Source organism: Schistocerca serialis, chromosome 4 (genome assembly GCF_023864345.2).
Source record: "Schistocerca serialis cubense isolate TAMUIC-IGC-003099 chromosome 4, iqSchSeri2.2, whole genome shotgun sequence".
Classification (NCBI taxonomy): domain Eukaryota; kingdom Metazoa; phylum Arthropoda; class Insecta; order Orthoptera; family Acrididae; genus Schistocerca; species Schistocerca serialis.
In genome coordinates, this window is record NC_064641.1 from 859,631,308 (window position 1) to 859,656,103 (window position 24,796).

Here is a 24,796-nt window from a genome sequence, read left to right on the forward strand (position 1 = left end):
GTAACAGATAGACAGTTTTCGAATTTACGGAAATACCATTTTGACTATGTGTTACGATGATTCTGGAAAAGGGTCCCGGTCCGAAAGTAGTCATCGAGTAGATAAAAAAAATGAAATTTGCTACCTTGGCTAGTTTTTCGTTGTACTTTCGAAATCCTGTTTAGTTTAGTAAAAGCGCTAAGGGGCATTTTTACTCTTTATTTCTTGGTCTTCCTCCAGTCATTGTGTCTTAAATTAACAATACTCACCACTAGTTAACTTGTGCGCCAAAGAAGCAGAAAAGAAATGAAAGAAAAGAGCAAGGCTAAAGATACCAATGCTGATACTCACAGCGGCAGAGCAAGTAGCCGGATTTAAGGAAGACTTGGAACAAACGTTGGAAGGGATAGGCAATCTACCTAAAACACAATATGGCTTAAGGATAAGCAAACCAAAGACGAATGCGATGGAAGAGTAGTAGAAAGGTGAATAAGTATGCACTTAAAATCAAAGATGGAAACGTCACAGTAGTGGAGGAAGTCCAAATATTGTTTAAGGTAGGAAGGAAAAAGATTTCCGAAGCAAGGAAATTGAACTACCGTACCGGTATCACAGATTCCTGCGATGCCAATCATCGCCGTAACGCTCTCAAAAGCTGGGCTGGTACTCTCAGCTATATCAGTCTCGGATTCTCGCAAACTACATTTCGCGAGAGAGTAATAAGAAAACTGTATCGTGTGCTTAAAAAATTTCTACGAGTAAAGTCACCGATACATTGATTAAATGGAAGGTAACTACAGGATTGTCACTGATAATGGGTTATCTCTCTCCCGTCGAGTCCAGCGGTGTTGCCTTCATGGTTTTTTTGCAGCTGGCAGTTACGAAACTCTCATTTGGTGCCTGTCTGTCTTATCGGAAACTTTTATTATCGCTACTGATAACGGCGGTGAATGAGCACGCGATAAGCCGAGCGATGGTCGACCTTCTCGGTTAAGTGAGAGCATGTCGCAGTACATTTCATTGTAAACACTCGTAGATAAAAAGTCATCGCCGAGCTACAACACAGATAGATTACTCCGCAGATGCGAGAGAATTGTGGAGAGACGCACTCAGCTATAACCGTGTCGACGTGCTCATGAATGGGTCGATGAGTGCAGAAAATCGTGTTTTCCCATATTTTCTCCATCCACGTCCCTGATACGTAAGAGACGTGCATTAAGTAATGTTGCACATTTTTTTCTGAAAGCAGGTTGGTTTTATTCAGGATTCCAATACACCATGTTATTTCCCCACTCTTTGGACTACAAAACCCTATTTTTTCGACATAATCTCCGTTTACAGCGGCAGACTTACGCCATCTTACTGGGGAGGACCTGTATGTCCTCATGGTACCCCTCTACTGGCCGACGTCGGAGTCAGCGCTTTGCGACATCAAAAACCTCCCAATCATCCACGCACTGCATCCTTCATTGGACCAAACAGATGAAAGTCGGAAGGTGCGAGATCCGGGATGTAGCGTGGATACGGAAGAACTGTCCAGTGAAGTTTTGTGAGCTCCTCTCGGGTGCACAGACGTATGTGATGCCTTGAGTTGTCATGGAGAAGGAGAAGTTGGTTTGCATTTTTTTGGCGACGAACACACTGAAGTCGAGCCTCCAATTTCCTGAGGGTAGCACAGAATTGATCGTTCCACTATGACGGAGGACATCGAACGGAATAACCCCTTCAGATTCCCAGGAGAACGTTGCCACGACTTTAGCGGTTCAGGGAGCGGATTTGAACATTTTTTTCTTCGGAGAGGTTCGAAGTGATGAACCCATATTTCATGGCCCGTTACGACATTCGATAAAAGGTTGTCACGATCAGCCTCTTGACGCGCAAGCAACTCCGCACAAACGGTCCGTCGTTGCTCTTTACGATCTTCTGTTAGGCAGCAAGGAACCCAACGGATATACGCCTCTTGAGTACCCCAACTGGTGGACAAGTGTGTCTGCACTGTCAACAGAGACGTTAAATTTTGCAGAGAGGTGTGTGACTGTGATCCGTCAATGAGCTCGAATGAGAGTGTCCGCACGTTCCAACGTTAAAGAAGATACGGCCATGTACGGCGGGCTGGTTCATGAGAATTGGGACAAAAAAATGTTCAGATGTGTGTGCAGTCTTATGGGACTTAACTCCTTAGGTCATCAGTCCCTAAGCTTATACACACTACTTAATCTAAATTATCCTAAGGAGAAACACACACACCCATGCCCGAGGGAGGACTCGAACCTCCGCCGGGACCAGCCGCACAGTCCGTGACTGCAGCGCCAAGACCGCTCGGCGAGTTCGGACAGGTTGCGACCTTGTTGCGATGATGACAGACGCCTCGCCCAACGACTCACCGTGCTTTTGTTCACTGCCAGGTCTCCGTAGACATTCTGCAAGCGTCTATAAATATTTGTGATTCTCTGTTTATCTGCCGAAAGAAACTCAGTGACAGTTCTCTGCTTAGAGCCCACCTCCGTTAAAGGTACTCGGAACCTGGGTTGGGGAAGGAGAGGGAGAGGCAACTCAGTTTCGTCGAAGGTTAAGGTAAATAGAAAAACATGGCGTTTTACTGAAGTGACAGTACACCAGTTACAAGTACTTGAAAACGAAGTCTATAGGCTAACCCTTGATCTATTCTATGATAATGAATGCCGAAGATAGAAGAGAAGACACAACATAGAACTCCAAGTGCTGCCACAACAAATTAATTCAAATGAATTACATTCCGCCTGGCACTTTTGAAGAGGAAGATTCTCATGGTTACTTTATACATGGAGCGTGGGAGTTAGAACTACAAGAATCACAAAGTCTAGGGCTACAAACTGTACCCAAGAGATCTCCAAATGAAGTGAAGTAAATCAGAAATTAATTTAGAGATTATTTTGTATCGGCTGAAGGTTCAGTGCCTTGGCAGTATGAAATGATTTGGAATATATATATATATATATATATATATATATATATATATATATATATATATATATATATATATATATATGAGGTACCTTTAACTAATCCTGGTTCAGTATTTCTAAAAAAATAAATATGATTTGAAGTTCATAACATTTATGAATTTTCTATTCTTCTACATCAGTACCAAGACTTCTTTTTAACTGGATGGCAGGAAAGAGGAACAGGAGAGGTTCGCATCCGAGGCATGAACATTTTTAGGGGAAGTCCCTCTCTTCCTGCTTCCTTCTAATCTCCTGTGTTGCCGCCGAAACCGGCGTTTCAAAGTGTAACTTTATTTCTATTTCCGCTATTAAAACGCCAACGTTTTCCGACCGACATTTTAATACCTGTACTCGTTTGTCGCAGTTTCTGTATCGATACGTGTCATGTCCCACAAGCAGTTGTTCATTTGTGGATCTTCGGAGTAGTTTCAGCCGTCCGCATACTGGAAAATATAAAATACTCCACGTCAAACGACGACAACTGCCCAACATTGTTTCAGAGGATCACGTTTCGATGGGATTCGAATCTTGTATCACTTTAGAGCCGCAATGCGCTCCAGCGACATGGGAACTAGGACTGTTGATAAAACATCGGTACATCTCTCAGAAAATATTTGTATATATCGGCAATAATTTCTTCCCCGATATGTCGATATCAAAATTGCAATATCGAATGCTGATACTGTAATTTTATATTATATTTCTTTCATAATTTTCGGTATAAATGTTTGAAATTGTAATGGGACATAATTTAATTTAACTGTGTGAAGGAGTCGTACTAATTTTTCAGCTTTCATAGCGTCTAGTATTTCTCTTTGACTGTGTGAAGCAAGTATAGGTTGCACAAAACAAGTAATGTGACTCCGGAGGGGGGGGGGCGGGGGGGGGGGGGGGAAGAGGGTGTGAATGGAATAACAAGATTTTTCATATGAGGAAATAGCGCACAACTGCGTTAAAAACCAGTTTTTTACTCAACTAGTGTGCTATTTCTTCACACAAGCATTCTTCAAATGCAGTTGCTGAAAATGAATGACAAGATTGGTCTTTGCGGCGCGTGGGGATGTGTGAAGGGAAATAATGACCTAATAGGCGTTCGGCACTATCGACAGGAACTGCAACTTTCAGCTTCATTTCCAACACCAGCGCGAAAGAAGGTTTATTTCGACATGTAGCCAATGACAAATTAAGAAAATAAGGTATGGGAGATTAACTAGAATGAAATATTGCATGGCAATGCACCATGTACTCAGTTGTTAAGTAACAATACAACAGTCGACCAACAAAATATTATAATACAAGCTTTTTGTCTGCACGAAGTCCCATTATTAACTTACAGATCTTCAAATTAAGTTTTCTTCTTTCAATTTTTGCTACATGGGGGATAGGCAGGCTGTTTGATGTACAGAATATCTAACTATAAATCAATACTTAAATATACCATTCTCTAAAACCGACGGTATACTTACACAATGTGCAGCCAATATTTTAATAGGCCGATATGACAATATTTTATGATTCGATAAATCATTACGTATTGTCGTTATATCGAAAGCAGATAATGATTATTTAAACATCGAATTATCTGATTCCCAGTATTTTTAAAAACTCAGCAGTGCTAATGGGAAGATGTGGGTCTGAATCGCAAAAGTGTCGATTGAGACACGATTCAGCCGCTCAACATTGGGTCCCGTTATGGACTAGGCTTAAGAAGAGTTGTGCCATGACTAATTGAAACGAATTTATGACCATTGATTTGTAATGCAGGGCTATTTTTTTTCTGGTGAGGTGAATCAGCATTGATGTAATAACGAATGACAGCAATAGATTCAAGGGGAATGGTGCTGGCAAGTTGTGATACACACTGTTTCTTTTGAAGTTTCACGAAAAAGGGGAAGAATTCGGAACCGCGTGAATGTGTCATACATGATTTTTAAAATTGTTTTTAATGGAGAGCATCGCGCGAGGTAGATGTCTAAACGTGGAATTTCGCGCCGTGGATCATTCACAGTTACCAAAGGCAGAATCAGATGCGTCAGATTTTGGTTTCGTGGAGAGGAATGTGGCCAGTGAGACGCAAGATTGCTTTCTATGTCGCAAGAAGAGTTTGGTGGCATCGTGCTGGATCACGTCATTTGCAGTTCAAGTCCATATTTGGTGTTTTTTTTTAATACAGGGTGGTCAAAATAAAACTGGGCCCAGAAAACATTTCGTGCTCCTGACTGTGGGTCACCCAGCTTACATAATGCGCAAACAGGGCAGCTGGGTGGCCTATCTTTAGGCGCACGAAATATTTTCCATGCCCAGTTTTATTGTGACCACGACGTACTTTAACGTACGTGCCATGAATATATGACGTTTCAGAGTATCGGCATATTTCGGGTCTCTCGAAAACGCGTCGTTTTTTGCATGATTTATTGTAATAACATGACAGAAACCACCTATTTGCGCTTAAAGGATTTTCGTGTTTGGTGCTTTACTTTCTAATAACTTGCGTGGCATGAAAACAAGCCGTTTCAAGGCACCGACGCATAGAAGATTTACAAAAAATGCATCGTTTTTCGCACGATTAATTGTAACTGTCAGTTAATGACATATCGGAGAGTAATGCCGTTAGGACATCGTAAGACTGAAGACTAATATAAATAACGTTCGTGAACTATAGAGGCGTAAATTACTTGCATTCTACAGTTGCTGTAACCAGCGTCACCAAAGTTCGGAAATATATTTTACTATTCACTATTCTGTGTATGCTGCCCTAGGACCCACGCATCGTCTGTTGCTGCTGTCTGCAAATTTTCTTTTATTCACCTCATGTTTTCTGTCAGATTTTCACACATTCGTATAGAAATATGTTCTGGGATATTCGATGATTTGTATCCGCGAGAGCGCCCTCCTTTCAGAAGTGGGTACGCTCGATTTTATAAACGTGCCAGAGGAAAGCTTACGGTCTGCATCATTGACCGATACCTCGCAGTTCAGTACAGTGTATAATACAGACAGAATACGAGGGTTGTGTTGTGACTTGGCAAGACAGCCAAGCCACTACGACCGGTAGCCGAAAGGCACGCGTTTAAGCTCATGCCGGCTGGCGTGAGGTCTGGAACAGTTAAAGGGATTGAGACTGGCAAATAAAGTACGTAGCTTCTGGAATACTTAACTTTAATCCATAATTGGTGAACATCGGTCTGACGGTACATGCATCACAAGATAAATAGCAATTGATAATGGCGCCTTGCTAGGTTGTAGCAAATGACGTAGCTGAAGGCTACGCTAACTATCGTCTCGGCAAATGAGAGCGTAATTTGTCAGTGAACCGTCGCTAGCAAAGTCGGCTGTACAACTGGGGCGAGTGCTAGGAAGTGTCTCTAGACCTGCCGTGTGGCGGCGCTCGGTCTGCAATCACTGACAGTGGCGACACGCGGGTCCGACGTATACTAGCGGACCGCGGCCGATTTAAAGGCTACCACCTAGCAAGTGTGGTGTCTGGCGGTGACACCACAGGTTGTTTTTTAAGTAGGGGCCATTCGCTCGTATAGTCCCGTAGTTCGCGCGGACGCCGCAACAAGCCACCGCGCCACTTGCCGGCATCCTTCCCGTTCACACTGATGCAAGTTGCAGCTCTGTAGCTGACGTGTACGCATCGCTGTGCTACTTTATAATGTTTACGATTATTGAATCGCCCGCCGCGTGTGAGATACGGTCAGTGATACGTTTTTTGACCGCGAGAAGCCTATCAGCTGCAGAAGTTCATCGTCAATTAACAGAAGTTTATGCTTGAATGCAATGAGTGAAGGTAAAGTGCGTCAATGGGTTAGGGAGTTTAAAAATGGCCGTCAAAACGTCCATGACGAAGAACGCTCAGGCCGGCCCTCTGTGATCACTGATGATTTGGTGGCTGCAGTCGAAACAAAGATTCGTGAGGACAGAAGATTCACAATTTCCACTCTTTCTTTGGAATTTCCACAAGTTTCAAGATCGGTTTTGTACAAAATTTTGTCTGAAAACCTGAACTTTAAGATACTGTGTTCTCGATGGGTACCCAGACTCCTCACAGAGGACCACAAAGGGAAGAGATTTGCCACTTCATTGGAGTTTTTGATTCGTTACGAGGAAGAAGGGGATGACATGTTGAGTCAAATTGTCACTGGAGATGAAACATGGGTATCCCATATCACTCCCGAAAGCAAGCGACAATCGATGGAATGGCGACACACAACCTCACCCGTCAAGGTCAAAGCCAAACAGACGCTGTCAAAGTGCAAGATTATGGCAACTGTGTTCTGGGACCGGCGCGGTGTTTTGCTAGTGGACTTTATGCCTACTGTGCAACTCTAAAGAAGCTCCGCAGAGCAATTCAAAACAAAAGGCGCGGCATGCTGACAAAAGGACTTTTGCTCCTGCACGATAACGGTAGGCCTCACACCTCTCAAAAGACTCGGGATTTGACTGATTCTTTTGGCTGGGAAGTTTTGGACCATGCACCATACAGCCCCGACCTTGCTCCTAGCGATTTTCACCTTTTCCGGTACCTGAAACACCATCTTGGCGGGCAGCGCTTCAATGACGACGATGAAGTGAAAGCGGCCGTGAACTCTTGGCTGTCGGAGCAGGCGGCCGAATTCTTTGAAGAGGGAATTAAAATCTTAGTTGTACGGTATGACAAGTGCTTATATAAACAAGGCGACTATGTAGAAAAATAGGTAAAAGTGTGTAGAACCAGAAAATAAAAGTTTTTTTACAAAAGTATTTGTATCTTTTTTTAAAAATAAAAACGGCCCTTACTTAAAACACAACCCTCGTAACACGGCCGGCACGAGGAGAAGTGAGCAATCGCGTGCTGCAATAGGCACAGTGAAAGAGGAGCAGTGTTTGTGTAATGGTGAACTGGACAATTAGCACAATAGACATTGCCGGGACGAGCCGTTTTCCCGGGTATTTGAAAAGGTAAAAGTGCGTTAGGCCTGAATTAACGACTCCAGAGGAACACCAAAGAATTTTTTTAAAAATATACGTGAGATTCTGTTGTTGAGTCTCGCTATGAGTCCCACAATCTTCTTCGCGATTTACTCCACCCATCTTGTGTGGTGTGCTGAGATACCACACAAGAAGAGTTTGCGACAAGTGGCACCAGAAGTTCGCGTGGAAGTCTGTCCGTAGCAGGAACACCGCTACGCACAAACCAATCTCTGCCCGCGAGAATCACACCCCTGGAGCGGAAGCGCGAGTAGCAAGAAAGACGCACGCTCAAGTAACCGTGCACGAGCAGAAGTAGCCAGTTGCAACTTGTAAGTCAATCCGAGTCTTCCTACGGGGTGCCTGCAGAACGTTCGTCGTGTCTGCATGTCAGATAGAAACAGTGGCTAGTGTTCAGTAGAAACAAACATTGAATACAGTTGTCATGTATGGACAGAGATTGCCTGCCTGGAGATTGACAGCAGGTTAGTTCAGAGAACATCATGTAATAATTTCTGTTTGTGGAACTGTAGTCTACGCTGGACAGATAGGGTAAACCTGCATTCTACACTACTGGCCATTAAAATTGCTACACCAAGAAGAAATGCAGATGATAAAAGGGCATTCATTGCACAAATATATTATACTAGAACTGACATGTGATTACATTTTCACGCAATTTGGGTGCATAGATCCTGAGAAATCAGTACCCAGAACAACCACCACTGACTGTAATAACGGCCTAGATACACCTGGCCATTGAGTCAAACAGAGCTTGGTTGGCGTGTACAGGTACAGCTGCCCATGCAGCTTCAACACGATACCACAGTTCATCAAGAGTAGTGACTGGCGTATTGTGACGAGCCAGATGCTTGGCCACCATTGACCAGACGTTTTCAGTTGGTGAGAGATCTGGAGAATGTGCTGGCCAGGGCAGCAGTCCAACATTTTCTGTGTCAAGAAGGGCCTCTACAGGACCTGCAACATGCGTTCGGGCATTATCCTGCTGAAATGTAGGGTTTCGCAGGGATCGAATGAAGGGTAGAGCCACGGGTCGTAACACATCTGAAATGTAACGTCCACTGTTCAAAGTGCCGTCAATGCGAACAGGAGGTGACCGAGACGTGTAACCAATGGCACCGCATACCATCACGCCGGGTGATACGCCAGTATGGCGATGACGAATACACGCTTCCAATGTGCGTTCACCGCGATGTCGCCAAACACGAATGCGACCATCACGATGCTGTAAACAGAACCTGGATTCATCCGAAAACATGACGTTTTGCCATTAATGCACCCAGGTTCGTCGTTGAGTACACCATCGCAGGCGCTCCTGTCTGTGATGCAGCGTCAAGGGTAACCGCAGCCATGGTCTCCGAGCTGATAGTCCATGCTGCTGCAAACGTCGTCGAACTGTTCGTGCAGATGGTTGTTGTCTTGCAAACGTCCGCATCTGTTGACTCAGGGATCGAAAAGTGGCTGCACGATCCTTTACAGCCATGCGGATAAGATGCCTGTCATCTCGACAATAGTGACACGAGGCCGTTGGGATCCAGCACTGCGTTCCGTATTACCCTCCTGAACCCACCGATTCCATATTCTGCTAACAGTCACTGGATTTCTACCAACGCGAGCAGCAATGTCTCGATACGATAAACCGCAATCGCGATAGGCTACAATCCGACCTTTATCAAAGTCGAAAACGTGTTGGTACGCATTTCTCCTCCTCACACAAGGCATCACAACGACGTTTCACCAGGCAACGCCGGTCAGCTACTGTTTGTGTATGAGAAATCGGTTGGAAACTTTCCTTATGTCAGCACGTTGTAGGTGTCGCTACCGGCGCCCACGTTGTGTGAATGCTGTGAAAAGCTAATCAATTGCATATCACAGCATCTTCTTCCTATCGGTTAAATTTCGCGTCTGTAGCACGTCATCTTCGTGGTGTAGCAATTTTAATGGCCATTAGTGTACAACTGCTGTAACCACCGTTATCGGAGTTGAGTAGTACATTTTACTATTCACTATTCTGTGTTACTTTCATTGTGTGTCTGCTGCCCTAGAACCCATGCATCCATCCTACCAAGACACATTTATTAGTCTTTCTCAGCGGTGGCGAGATTTTAATCAAAGTGGACGCCCCCAGCTCATAATGTCTTGGAACATCACTAATAGAGCTAACGCAGTTATTTTACGCGCACTTTTGTAAACGAACTTTGTGGCCGGTGAGCCAGATTATAGCCAGTACCTGCCACCGGAGGGTACCACGGTCGCAAACTACACTCAAGAACACGTTCTTTGTGACGTACTAGCTTGTTCTGGGCGTGCATCAGCCACAATGCATACGAGGTTGGCGCGCTTAACGTTGTGTGAGGATGGCTTCAGCAACTTCGAGACTGATTTTTTTGTCCAGCCTACCAACTCACCTTTAAACTTCAGGCTTTCTTTTCTTTTTTTTTTTTCAAAACACTTATCTTTATCTTCTTTACTTGTCGAGGCACCAAGACATGGACATTGAGAAAATGCGTAAAGAGACGTTGTTTCTTCATGCGTGACGACTGTTATCTTTAATCTAATTTATCGCTGGCCGTAATCCGATCTGATGTGCTTTACGACTTTGCTGCTGTGTGTGCTGATAGAAAACACTTCAGACACTGGGGCGATAAGCAAGTGAATGAGTGTGTGACACAAACGGTTATCTCTGACTCCGTCTTGACAGTACTTGAACTGTAGAACGGCGGAAAATCCAGACGGTATCGTTTCATCGTATAAGGCTGATTGTAGCATCTGTTTTGTGGAATACCACTCTTCGAGAAGTGGAATTTTCATGAAATAAATATAACTTGTTAGTGTTATAGCGAGTGGGAAGATATGAAAAAGGTACTTGAGAGCGCAAGTTAGGCAGAAGCCTGTTTGCCTTACGTGATGCCAGGCCGAAAAAGTGATTCGAGTCTATCATATTCATGTTAGACAGCTTTTCTGAATATTATTTTAGATGGTTATTCGCATTCATCTTAGCGTAGGCATAGTTCATCGATCGAAGCGGTAGTAGCTACTCGATGCAGAGACAGTGATAACGCATCGTAAATTAAGCACAGCTCTCGTGATTTGTAAACTGGTGGATCTGCAAACAAAGAGCGTCCAGAGGCAAACGTGAGTATTGCGAAGTGGAATACAAGTTGTGATTTACATCGTTAATACAGATAAGTCAAAGGAGGCCTTCCACAAGTTTCACCTATAATGGTGACGATTGTAGAATCAAATGGGTGCTTTCCACACAATTTTAAAGATAGCAAGGGTAAGTAATTTTGAGAACTATCGTACAATCATCTTAGTTCATGTGTCCAATATAACAAAGAATGGAAGAAACGAGGTTCGTTAACTGAAGATCAGTTTGGCCTTAGGAAAGGTAACAGGCACCACACATTCCACTTCATAATGGAAACAAAAGTAAGCACTCTGTTTTCAGGCCACAAGTGGTCCATCGGGACCATCCGACCGCCGTGTCATCCTCAGAGGAGTATGCGGATAGGAAGGGCGTGTGGGGAGCACACCGCTCTCCCGGTTGTTATGAGGGTTTTCTGTGACCGGAGCCGCTACTATTCGGTAGCTCCTCAGGCTGAGTACACCCCGAAAAATGGCAACACCGCATGGCAGCCCGGATAGTCACCCATCCACGCCCGATAGCGCTTAACATCGGTAATCTGACGGGAATCGGTGTATCCAGTGCGGCGAGGCCGTTGCCTGATGGAAGCAAGACGAAAAACTAATGCAGTTTCCTAGAATTTGTTGTTTGCTTAGCTCTTCATTGTCAGTATTCTCATGTCTCGAACAGAAGGCACTTACTTTGCTACAGACGACTAATCATCCATTGCTTCAGAGCAAACATCACAAATATGGCGGCAGATGATATTCATTTACGAAGGGAACATGCGCCTGTATTCGGGTCCCCTTTATCGTCACTAGTTACCACTGATATACAGCTCAGAAATAAATGCGGATGGCATAAACTCTTATCCAAAATGAATTTTTGTCTTAGTTGTTTGAATAGCCAACAAAACATTTCCGTCCATATGGTGACCGCTGAAACGCTTCAACACATTGAATACTGGATTATAAAATGTGCACTCCGTCTTCAGGCCACGAGTGGCCTACCGGGACCATCCGACCGCTGTGTCATCCTCAGTGGAGGATGCGGATAGGAGGGGCGCGGGGTCAGCAGACCGCTCTCCCGGTTGTTATGATGGTTTTCTTTGACCGGAGCCGCTGCTATTCGGTCGAGTAGCTCCTCAATTGGCATCACGAGGCTGAGTGCACCCCGAAAAATGGCAACAGCGCATGGCGGCCTGGATGGTCACCCATCCACGTGCCGGTCACGCCCGATAGCGCTTAACTTCGGTAATCTGACGGGAACCGGTGTATCCACTGTGGCAAGGCCGTTGCCAGTAATACTGGATTAAATGGCTCTGAGCACTATGGGACTCAACTGCTGAGGTCATTAGTCCCCTAGAACTTAGAACTACTTAAACCTAACTAACCTAAGGACATCACAAACATCCATGCCCGAGGCAGGATTCGAACCTGCTACCGTAGCGGTCTTGCGGTTCCAGACTGCAGCGCCTTTAACCGCACGGCCACTTCGGCCGGCTACTGGATTATAGCGCTCTAATAAATGACATGGTGTTTAACATGCTTAAGACACTACACTCGCATTTGAGAGGACTGGAATTCCATTTCCCATCCTGCTACACTCGTGTAGGCGTCCCGTAATCGGTTAACTCCAATGCCTGGATTGTTCCTTTTCTTCGAATCCCATGCAGTCTCCCTCGCCTCCCGCATCCCTGTGTTCTTCCCCACTCGAAGCCCGCACGTAATTATTTGACTTGTCCCCTATCCCCATATTTATTTGCCAATCATGCATTCGTTTCACATCTAATTAGCAAGCCTCGTACTCTGGCGCGCTTTTAAACTTTACACATACATCCAGTCCGAACGACATTTCAGCCACCTCATGCTAACTGACCACGATAACCGTCTTGAAATTTTATCATCCTCCCAACTTTAAAATGTTACTACTTTTTCTTTATGTGTCAAGGCTTCTCTTCAGCCATCTTCTGTTTCCAAGTGTAAATGATAATTATTTTAAACCCTCAGCTGCCGACAGGTGTTGTTGATATACGTCGATGGGGACAGCTGAAAATATGTGCCGCGACCGGGCTGCGGTTCAGTCAGCAATGGGACGTTTTCGGACTTCGATGTTCAGTTACTGCATCTGTGTCATGTCATATGTTACAGTGTAATACCTCGTACGTGCTTGAAATACTTGCAGCTGTAAGCTGGTACCGTATTGTAATATGTCTTGTGTTCTTATGGGGAACGTAATAGCAAAGTTCAAATAGTTCAAATGGCTCTGAGCACTATGGGACTTAACTTCTGAGGTTATCAGTCCCCTAGAACTTAGAACTACTTAAACCTACCTGACCTGTAGCGCCTAGAACCGCTCTGCCATCCCGGCCGACAATAGCAAAGTAAACGGTAAGCTGTTGTAGACCTGTTGTTCATAAAGGACAGTATGAGAATGTTGATAGTGCAGGCTTGTGGTGTGAAATGCAAAACAGCGAACCAGTGTTGTAACATGATGTTACTGTTCATCATACTCTTTCGTCCAGCGTCGTCGTCAATCTTGTAGTGTGTAGGAATCCTGCATACTCGGTTCGCTAGAGAAACAATCAAACAGGTCGTATTAATGAGTTTTATCACAATACTTGATTTAGGCAATTACACAGATGTGTCGCAAGGAAAAGGCGATATACGAAATAATCAATCTTTGCAGTGACTGCTGATCTCTAACTGACAGAAGTCTTTCCAGAACTGCTATCGAAGTGCCTAACGTTGACGCTGCTATCCAAGTGGGTAATCTTGAAGCTGCTGTCGAACTGGGCCGCACCAGTCGCTCTCGGCTCTTCACATACGGGCCGCTGCTGTCGCGTGCGATTCACAGCCTTTTCTTCCCTGTCTTTCCCGACTGGCGTGTTGACGCTTGACTTTACTTCGTAACACATACATTGTCGAGATTTAACGCTGGTAACTAGGTAACGGTGAAAAAATCATAGGCAAGGAAAAACAACTTTCAAGGCAAGTAGCTACACTTACATATCTCATTGCGGTGCACAGTCAGCGCTTTAGGTTTCTGTGTTGCACCACTGACACATTTAAAACGCTAGTCAGTCAGAAGATATCCGGTTTGGAATTAAATGGAAGTAAACTATCACAAATTGCATGTTTTTCTGCGGAACAAGTAATCGATAGTCTTAAAGCAGCATACTTCGTTTCAGCAATTATCGATTCTTCCACGCAAGTGAATTTCAAGCCAGTTCCTTCACTTACTTTCAATCCAGATTAAGGTATCGAAGCTCTTGTTACGAACCTACTGCGTGAACTTCAGTTGAAAACTTGTAACATTTGTGTTGATATCTAGGTTGTTATTAATCTCTTACTTTGTGCTAATGAAAAATATGTCTGTATGACTGAATACACAATTATATCCTGAACTCTACAAACATGTAAAATATAGTTTTCGTGCAATACTTTAAAAATGTCCACATTACGTACAAAACTTGGAAGGGAACTCCCCTTAACATTTTATGAACTCCCCGTTGCTGATTGGCAGAACATTATAACAGTGTTCAATAGGAAATACTTCCTGACGCTGTCTGCAAAATTATATTTATTTGATCACAAAATAAACATAATTTTGCGGGATGTTAGGGGTTTCGTATGTAATAGTGGAATTCCATTTTCTTGATGATCCGTGTGTGCCTCATATAGCTACGTAGTGGCTTTGTGGCAGTTTGAGGCTGCTTGGCCGAGATTGTTCCTCAACAAGAACGAATTACGGCCATTTGTTCTGAAGAAATTTTATGTGTCTCGAGCGCAGAGATTTAATATTGTCTAAAGATCAGAGCAACTTCAGTGGTGACACGTTGTCCGCGACTTCGGCGGAAGAGAGCGTCTCAGAAACAGCTTGCTTCGTTTTGGAAGCGAATGCATAAATCGTACCACGAATCCTTGAAACTGTTGACTATGATGTGTTTTTGAGTTTCATAGTTTTCAGCTGTCAGTGATGATTTTAGTCACCTAGAGTGTTCCTGGAAGGTGTAGTCTGTTTTATGTTTACCTTCCAGGACTCCTGAACTCCACAACTTTTCCTTTTTTTTATAGAATTTTTGTAGAGGTTGAAGCTTCCTTTTTTTCCCGCATAGAAATTGAAATAGTCGTTCGTGAAGAAATCCAGCGTAAGGGATTGAATAGGAACAAATGCTCTCTCTCGAATTCAGCTCGATTTAGGAATCGTTGCGGAGTGAGGAAACGCTCCAAGTCAGCACCATCCTGTCACTTCCAGCACTCGAGACCGTACTGGAACTACAGCACTCGTGGCTGCCGCATCGCGGTCGCGAAGTGCGGCCGAGGCAGTTCCACATACGTTTTACAGTCTGACGATAATTTATGGATTTGTGGTTTTAGCTTAACGATGTCCACTATGGGCAGACGGTAGTTACTGTAATTCTGAAGAAGGCTGTTGATTATTAAAATTATGCAGTTGCTGACAGAGCCGCGAAATGTTGAAGATATTTAAGCTCTAGACTTGTCCAGGTCGAATGTATTCACTATTTTCTCAACCGCCAGACGCGCACGGAAAGCCTTTACTGTGCTATACGCTAATGATAAACAGTGGGGAGAAACAACAGAGCCACTCACTTGAAAATGTCCACCGAAACTAAACGCGAAGGACGAAGCAAAGACGAATATACGGTGGCGACAAGCGACTCCCGGCCTCCGGCTGAAATAAGGTACGGGGGCTGCCATGCGGCTCTGCGTAAAACGAGTAGCGGGAACCCTGCAGCGACCCAGAGACAGAAGCTGCGCGTGTCTCGTGGGACAGGGCGTGTTAGGTTCGGTGCGGAGTTCGCATGTGTGAAAAGGCTTCCTAACAGGCTCCACCAGTTGCCATGTGTCGCTATTTCGACGAAACAGATTCAGGTACCTGTCCACACATTGAGATTTAGATTTTTCATGCTAACCAAACAGTCCGAATGCCGCGACAGTGCCTTTGAAAAGGACAGTGCTGCTTTTCTTCCCTATCAGTGAACAATACGAGCTTATGTTCCGAGTCGAGTGGCCACAAGTCAACGAAAAGTCATTATGCTTTAAAACTTTACAAGCACAGCCAGTAATATTTACGAGAGAGGATAATTTTTTCTCCCCTCGTATTGCAATCGGAATGTTGAAATTTCACGACAATATAGTTTGAAGTTCGCCCTACAGAGGGTATTTCGGTTTCATGTGCAGCTCTAGCGAGCGAAGCCTGACCGTTGCGCGTGTTACTGTCGTCAACTCGTGAAGGGAAAGGAAGTGAATAGTGAAAAGTTTTTAGGAGAGCTTCTCGCGTCCGTCGGCCGTCGTAATTTAATATATTATTATTATTTTTTAATTTTTGATTGTTGCCGACTTACGTGGAGGGCCTTAATAAAAATGATATTTCATTCAAGTTTGATTTACGATTAAATGCTTTTGTGAAGTTCTCCTTTTTAACAATATTAATCTTAAATTATTTGTTACGTTAATGAATGTTAGACTCGCTGAATCTTAAGATTTGAGCATATAAGTTGAACAATGGAATAAACTTTTCATATTGATTTCCTCGGCTAGTCAGTTCACTTTAACGCAAAAAATCTTTAGTTATTAATTACAATTGCGGCCCACACACGCGCGAGAGTATTTTTTCTTACCTCCATTAACCATTGCCTCGTAGTCGGAGTCCTGGCTCTGGCTCTCGGCTGTGGTACTGAAAATAAGAATCTTAAAGCTACGTATTTTCTGCAACGTCGGGCGGCTGTGGAGAAAAATGTATATTATGCTGATAGCGGGCGAGTATTTCGCTTACGCTAAATTTTATAAGCTAATACTGCCACGTAATGGCGTCGTTGGCTGCATCGGCTGCTGCGATTGTTGAACTGTAAATTACTCGAATGCAGGTTAATTCAAGGAAGGCGGACATGAAATCGGGATCACCTCTTACAAATTAAAAGTGCACAATAATATTAAATCAATATATTATCTGCTTAATTCATACAAATATGCTTACATTTGCCAGCACTCGGAAGATGTCCGTCTACAGACAACCAAGACAAGAGAAGAAGTGAAGACAACTTAAAATTAACAAAAGAGCGTATCTGTCTCTCTAGATCATTTTGTTGTATTTCTTTGCACTCGAAACTTACACAGAGAAATTATTATAATACGTGTACATGATAAAACATCTATATTATTCAAGTTTTAAATGTCTCTTCTTTATAAATACCGTTTTTTAAGTCTTTTAGTATTATTATTTCGCTAGGGACGTTATAAGCTGTAACTAGCCTCGAGGACAGCGAGAGGAAGGAAGACGAAATGAACAGAGGAATGGGAGGAAGTGGCCATAGAAAACTGGAAAGAGGAGATGGACGGACAGAGGGGCAGGAGGAGATGGAGAGGGGGGAGGAGAACATGGTCAGAGAAAGGGGGCAGAGAGGGGCGGTAGGAGGAGATGGAGAGGGGGGAGGAGAACATGGACAGAGAAAGGGGGAACGAAAAGCAGGTGCACAAAGAAAGGGGGAGGGGTAGGTGGACAGAAACAGGGGAGAGAAGGAGATTAGGACGTATATCAAATTCACATACACATTAGATACTTGTGCTTTCTCTTTTTCTTCTTTTCTGTTGAAACAGACTGAGCCACAGCAAAGCGTGGCCAGGTAACGCTCAGTAGACAACTTGTTAAAGCCAGAATGAGAGTGGTGGCAGTGACGTCGTCTTGTTTCGGCAGGTAGCGCCCCATGATCTCGGCGAGCCACCTGGTGGTGGACGGCGGCGCGCACGGGCTGGGCGGCGAGTTCGTGCGCCCGCTGCCGCGGCCGGCGCCGCTGCTGGCGCGCTACAATGCGGGCTGCCACCGCGTGCTGGCGCCGCCCCCGCCGCCCACCTCCGGCGCGCAGCCGCACCCGCCGCCCTCGTCGGCCGCCTCCGGCGCTCCGCCGCCCCCGCCGCCGCCGCGCTCCGTGAAGGTGTCCGCCAGCGCGGCCTCCGGCGTCGTCGTGTCCGAGGAGGAGTACGCGCGCGCCTTCGCCGCCCCCGCGCCCGCCGCCTACCACCACTACCCGTACGGCGCGCTCTACTCGGCGGGCCCCGCGGCGCACTACTTGCTGAGCCGGCACGCGCAGCCGCCGCCCAGCGCCGCCCCGCAGCTGGCGCAGCGCGACCGCGAGCGCGAGAGGGACGCCAGGGAGCGCGAGAGGGAGAGGGAGAGGGACAGGGAGAGGGACCGCGACCGCGAGCAGCCGGTGGTGCTGGCGCAGTACCAGCCGCCCCCGCCGCCGCAGCCGGACGCCTACCACGTGCCGCCCACCTACCTTGCGTCCTACAGCCCGCCGGTCAAGCCCGGCCAGTCGCTACTGCTGCAGCCGCCCCACCACCAGCAGAGGAGGCCCCCCTTCAAGGTACTGTCCGCGCAGCAGCTGGTAGGCGTTGTCAGATGATCTGCCAACTTAACAGTGAACAATTGACACGAATGGGGGAAAGAAATACAGTAGAAGAAGAATGGGTAGCTTTGAGGGATGAAGTAGTGAAGGCAGCAGAGGATCAAGTAGGTAAAAAGACGAGGACTAGTAGAAATCCTTGCGTAACAGAAGAAATATTGAATTTAACTGATGAAAGAATACAAACGTCTCAAAAACGAGATCGACACGAAGTGCAAAATGGCTAAGCAGGCATGGCTAGAGGACAAATGTAAGGATGTAGACGCTTATCTCACTAGGGGTAAGATAGATACTGCCTACAGGAACATTAAAGAGACTTTTGGAGAAAAGAGAGCCACTTGTATGAATATCAAGAGCTCACATGGAAACCCAGTTCTAAGCAAAGAAGGGAAAGCAGAAAGGTGGAAGGAGTATATACAGGGGCGATGTACTTGAGGACAATATTATGGAAATGGAAGAGGATGTACATGAAGATGAAATGGGAGATGCGATACTACGTGAAGAGTTTGACAGAGCACTGAAAGACCTGAGTCGAAACAAGGTCCCGGGAGTAGACAACATTCCATTAGAACAGGACTTAACAACTGGCCGGTTTTGAGCGCGAGTACTCGCGTCTGCTCAGGCACGTGCTCGCGAGCAGGTGCAAGGTCCCGGAGTAGGGAGGGAGGGAGGGGAAATGCGCGCGCACGTTTGAATAGGGCCGCAACGTGCCTATTGAATTCGCGCCGACTGTGTAACGTTTAAAATACTACGATCAGTTCTAACAGTCACTTCGCTGCTTAAGAATCATGTCAAGTCGCAGTTTTTTAACCCCAACCATGCTTTCCTAGTTCAACCCCCATTGGGAGGAATTGTATCTGTTTACAGAAAAAGATGGTGTTGCAAAATGTTTAGTATGTCACAAAACGCTGAATTCTTTTAGGAAATTTAATTTGCAGCGACATTGCATGTCGTACCACGCGAAAGACTACGGTATATGTCGTACCACGCGAAAGACTACGGAAGTGGAAAATGCGATGGACCAGATCGTGCACAGAAAGTTATTAAACTTAAAAGGAAGCTATCCGAAGAAGATCTGCATGACGAAGAAAAATCAACTGAGGCAGCTCTCAGAGTGAGCTACAAAATTGCTTTGTTTTTAGCAAAATCCCTGCGCCCCTTCACTGATTGCGATTTAATAAAGATGTTTGGTAGTTGCAGCGGAACATTTGTGTCCATCTCAAGTTGAACAGTTTCGGATTGTGCCATTATCTGACATGACCATTATGCGTCGCATACAGGACATGGCAGACGACGTCAAGAGCCAGCTTGCAAATATCTGTAGAGATTTTATGGCGTATTCTCTAGCTCTGGACGAAAGTGTTGATATCACTGGAACAGCGCAGCTTGCCATATTTATTAGAGGTGTTAATAGAGATCTTCAGGTGAGGTAGGAGCTCCTCGATGTAGTAGCCATGAAGAACACTACAACCGGAGGTGATATTTTAAGTTGTGTTGAAAAAAGTGTTGAAAATATATGATTGTCGTGGAATTCTTTAGTTTCAGTGTCTACAGACGGTGCACCAGCGATGACAGGGAAAAAATCAGGTTTAGTTGCGCTGTTGAAGGAGAAAATGCAAAAACTGACCATGCCGAATGAAATAAGGGGCGCTCACTGTGTGATCCACCAGGAAAACTTATGGGCAAAGAGTATCACTCTAAAAAATGTGATGATTGTTGTTGTTCATACAACCAATTATATAAGGAAGCATGGGCTACAACACAGGCAATTTAAAAGCTTTCCTGAGGATGTAGAAAGCCAGTATGGTAGCCTGCCTTATTACAGCGAGGTCCGCTGACTTAGTCGTGGCGAATTATTAAATCGATTTTTTTGCCTATTAGATGAGATAAATATGTTCATGGAAATAAATAACATGTGTGTTCCTGAATTGAAAGAGCCTTCATGGAAATGTGATCTCGCGTTCTTAGCAGATTTAACTAGCCATCTGAATGTTTTGAACATTTCACTACAAGGTAATGATCTGCTAATTACTCATTTCATAGATCAAATACGAGCTTTTAAAATGAAATTGACACTTTGGGTGAGTCAGCTGGAAACAGGAAATCTAGCTCATTTTACTAAATTATCATGATGTTCACAAAGACTGTGAACGTTATTCACATAGTTTAGTTGCCCTTAAGGAAGAATTTGATCAACGCTTTCAAGATCTGACAGCACTAGACAGTGATTTTGTTCTGTTCTCCTCTCCATATTCAGCGAATATTGAAGAGATTCGTCCTGAGCTGCAACTAGAAATTATTGACCTGCAGTGTGACAGAGAATACAGAGATAAATTTCAGAACAAGAAAAACATTTTGAATTCTACAGACACTTCCCTCAGGATAGATGTCCTCCTTTGCACAAACTGGCGGCTACAATAATATCAATGTTCGGTTCCACGTATGTTTGTGAACAACTGTTCTCTGCAATGAAATGTAACAAGACGCGCCTGAGAAACGCATTGTCTGATCGAAATTTAAACTGCATGCTGCGCCTACAATACTCAAGAACAATTACTCCGAACATAGACGCAATTGTAAAGGGCAAAAAGTACAAGATAACCGAGAGTCCCACACTTCAGTGACACCTTTTATTGTGTAACAGTTCACAAATTAATACGAATGTAGAGGCATACACTAAGCTAATAAAATTATGTGGCACGTGTACATTCTCCTTTATTTGTTTCATTTGTCGCAGTAATAATTCGAGAGTGATATCGCTGCAGGTGGCCGCGGATTTACATTGACTGGCGGCAGCTTTTGTGTGCCCCACGTGACTCTCCCCACTCTCCGCTCTGGTCCGGTAGTGGGGGTAGCGTGCTCGCGCCTTGCTGCCCACAGCTTGCTCCGCGAGCACGTATGTTGTGAAGCCCTGCATTAGAACTACTGACAGCCTTGGGAGAGCCAGGCCTAACAAAACTCTACCATCTGGTGATCGAGATGTACGGGACAAGCGAAATACCCTCAGACTTCAAGAAGAATATAATAATTCCAATCCCAAAGAAAGCAGGTACTGAGAGATGTAAAAATTACCGAACTATCGGTTTAATAAGTCACAGCTGCAAAATACTAACGCGAATTCTTTGGTAGAAGCCGACCTCGGGGAAGATCAGTTTCGATTCCATAGAAATGTTGGAACACGTGAGGCAATACTGACTGACCTTACGACTTATCTTAGAAGAAAGATTAAGGAAAGGCAAACCTACGTTTTTGGCATTTGTAGACTTAGAGAAAGCTTTTGACAATGTTGACTGGAATACTCTTTTTCAAATTATGAAGGTGGCAGGGATAAAATATGGCTCTGAGCAGTATGGGACTTAACTTCTGAGGTAATCAGTCCCAGGGATAAAATACAGGGAGCGAAAGGCTATTTACAATTTGTACAGAAACCAGATGACAGTTATAAGAGACGAGGGACATGAAAGGGAAGCAGTGGTTGGGAAGGGAGTGAGACAGGGTTGTAGCCTCGCCCCGATGCTATTCAATCTGTATATTGAGCAAGCAGTAAAGGAAACAAAAGAAAAATTTGGAGTAGGTATTAAAATCCAGGGAGAAGAAATAAAAACTTTGAGGTTCGCCGATGACATTGTAATTCTGTCAGAGACAGCAAAGACATTGGAAAAACAGTTGAACGGAATGGACAGTGTCTTGAAAGGAGGGTATTAGATGAAGATCAACAAAAGCAAAACGAGGATAATGGAATGTTGTCGAAGTAAGTCGGGTGATCCTGAGGGAATTAGATTAGGAAATGAGACACTTAAAGTAGTAAAGGAGTTTTGCTATTTGGGGAGCAAAATAACTGATGATGGTCGAAGTAGAGAGAATATAAAATGTAGACTGGCAATGGCAAGGAAAGCGTTTCTGAAGAAGAGAAATTTGTTAACATAGCCCTCCACCCCCCCCACCCCCCCCCCCCCCCACCCCCACCCCCCACCCCGCTCCTTGCCACCGCCCCTGAAAACAACATGAAATACTTATGTGCAATATATTTCCACAAAATTCATTTCGCATGACAAAAATGGCTCACACGAGCACGTATGTTTGACAAGGAGCAGTACTAGTTATCGTACCAGTAACCATAATAGACAGTAGCCTAACAACAAAGTAATAACGTTAGTAACTAACAATACGCTAACATAGTCTTATATAGTAGTCCAAAGAGTTTTATACTCCATATTCTGTTGCTTTTTGTTTTGGTAAAGTAATTGCTCTATTCTTATTACTAAAATATTACTGAAGTCGTTCAAAAATTAAAAAAGAAACACCAAGAAAATTTTTGTAAAAACTATACAGTAATCTGCAGTCACATAAGTGTGGTTATATGCACTTGTTTTCTTCAGAATCATCAGTCTTCTGTCTGGTTTGATGCTTCCTCTCCTCTGCCAACTTCATCACAGAGTAGCTAGCACTTACATCCTACGTCGTGCCTTATTTGTTGGATATAAGACGGCTGTTCGGAAAGTATGGTCCGACCGGTCGCGAAATGAAAACCACAGTGAAAATCAAACATGTTTTATTTGCAACACTTGTTTCACTTTGCAGCTTCTTCTCTATATAGTCGCCCCTCCGACTCTGATATTTGCTGTAGCGTTGTACCTGCTTTCCTATACCTTCGTCATAGAAGCCAAGCGCCTGTGTTTTCTGCCACTTCTATGCGCTGTTTATGCCAAAATGTTGCCTTCGTAGTCAGCTGTTCATGTGAGCAGAGATGAACATCAGAGGGTGATCAAGCACTTCCCACCGGAAACAATTCAAGGACGCCCCAACTGGCCCTGCAGTGTGCGGCCGAGAATGTTCATGAAGAAGGACACGCGTGACTGGTACGTCATGTGAGGCTACATGAAATTAGGTTGAACCTCGCAGCAGGCGCCCATACTTTGCGGGAGACACTATTGTTCTAGGCATCTTTACGTGCTCGCTATGCGCAAAGTGCAACATGCTGGAGACACTGCCCAACACGTCTGTGCAAAACTTCATCGGATTTTCACTGTCGTTTACATTTTACGACGTGTCAGGCCTTTCTCTCCGAATAGTCCATGTATTGGGTCAAATGGCCCTGAGCACTATGGGACTTAACATCTGTGGTCATTAGTCCCCTAGAACTTAGAACTACTTAAACCTAACTAACCTAAGGACATCACACACATCCATGCCCGAGGCAGGATTCGAACCTGCGACCATAGCAGTCATGCGGTTCCAGACTAAAGCGCCTAGAACCGCACGGCCACACCAAACTCTTGTCTGACCCTTCAGTTTACACACTCTACAGCTTCTCTAGTACCACAGAAGTTATTCCCTGATGTCTTAACACATGTCCTACCGTCCTCTCCCTTCTTCTTGTGACCGTTTCCCATATGTTCCTTTCTTTGCAGATTCTATGGCGAACCTCCTCATTTCTTAACTCTCTCAATCTACAGATTTAAAACATGGGTGGCCGGCCAGAGTGGCCGAGCGTTTCTAGGCGCTTGTCTGGAACCGCGCGACCGCTACGGTCGCAGGTTCGAATCTTGCCTCGGGCATGGATGTGTGTGATGTTCTTAGTTTAGTTACGTTCTAAGTTCTAGAGGACTGATGACCTCAGAAGTTAAGTCCCATAGTGCTCAGAGCCATTTGAACCATTTTTGTAAAACATGGGAGCAGATTTTTGGGTTTTTAAACTCCGCCTTCTACAAAACACGATCAATTTCTTCTTCGTTTTACCCAAACATGTTGGCCCGGAGCTCGTGGTCTAGTGGCTATCGTTGCTGCCCCTGGATCACGGGGTCCCAGGTTCGATTCCCGGGCGGGTTGGGGATTTTCTCTGCCCGGGGCCTGGGTGTTTGTGTTGTCCTCATCATTTCACCATCATCATTCGTGAGAGTGGCTAGACTGGATTGTGTGAAAAAATTTGTAGGGGCGCTGATGACCGCGCAGTTGAGCGCCCAACATCAGCAAACATGAAACTTCCTGGCAGACAAAACTGTGTGCCGGACTGAGACTCGAAGCTGTGATGAGGGGGCGTGCATCGTGCTTGGGTAGCTCAGTTGGTAGAGCACGTGCCCGCGAAAGGCAAAGGTCCCGAGTTCGAGTCTCGGTCCGGCACACAGCTTTAATCTGCCAGGAAGTTTAATATCAGCGCACACTCCGCTGCAGAGTGAAAATCTCATTCTATCAGCAAACATGTTTCGACAACTAGTGCTCTCTTCTGAGGGTAGTGATTTATTTTTGTCAAATATCCATGGTCGCTTTTGTATCTTATGTCTGAAAACTATAAGATGAGTTATTTTG

General features: G+C 44.8%; 1 long non-coding RNA gene across 1 annotated transcript in view; it reads left to right on the forward strand.

Moving 5' to 3' along the window:
* Window positions 1-17,901, forward strand: part of LOC126475011 (uncharacterized) — a 735,908-nt gene extending 718,007 nt beyond the window's left edge. The window contains exon 5 of the long non-coding RNA XR_007586640.1: window positions 17,782-17,901. This is a non-coding gene — a long non-coding RNA (uncharacterized LOC126475011). The remainder of the gene's footprint in view (window positions 1-17,781) is intronic.
* Window positions 17,902-24,796: the final 6,895 nt, after the last annotated feature.